We start from the raw sequence: 804 nt of genomic DNA on the forward strand, positions 1-804 counted from the left end.
GCTAAGTCGTTGCTGTTTGCTGGCAGCACTGCAAGGTCAGAGAAGAAGACAGCATACTGCCTTTCAGTACCACCCCCCCCCCCCACCACCACACTCTGATGGCCTGCAGGATGCAGACCTTCACTTCTCCTCTGAACTTTTCAGCTAATTTTGCTGGTTTTGCCTCTTAGCTGCTGTTTTGCAGATTTTAGCTTCTAGCTACTGTTCTGTTAGTTTTACATTTTTGTTCAAAGATTTTTAGTGATCCTCAGAACCTTCAAATATGGTCGGTCAGAAAACAGTGACCTGTCCTTTCCAGGTTGGGGGTGAAGTTCTGCCTCAAGTGGAGGAGTTCAGGTTCAGGTATCGGTGTTTTGTTTACTGTGAGGGAAGAATGGAGCGTGAGACTGATAGACGGATCAGTGCAGCTTCTGCAGTTTTACAGACTCTGTATTGGTCTGTTGTGGTTCTGAGGGAGCTGAGCTGTAAGGCAAAGCTCTCTGTTTACTGATCAGTCTACGTTCCTAGCCTCACCCATACATGTCAACTTATACAGATTGTCCGTAAGTTATACAGATTTTACATCATTTTGCAGGTATACGGACGCACAGAGCAATCTCTCAATTTTTTCAAGTCTTATGGATTTTTTCAAAACCTCATTTTCAAATTTATCTAACATGTCAGAGCCTGTAGGATGATTTATAAAACAATAAATAACATCAAACGGCCATCTTCCAACCTGTTCGGCTGCTAGAAATAAGCTTAGAACTTTTTCCGCTCTCCTTTCATTGTTTGTTTTTCAATAGGTTTGACTCTGGCCCATTG

This window comes from Austrofundulus limnaeus, unplaced genomic scaffold (assembly GCF_001266775.1).
Source record: "Austrofundulus limnaeus strain Quisiro unplaced genomic scaffold, Austrofundulus_limnaeus-1.0 Scaffold298, whole genome shotgun sequence".
NCBI lineage: Eukaryota > Metazoa > Chordata > Actinopteri > Cyprinodontiformes > Rivulidae > Austrofundulus > Austrofundulus limnaeus.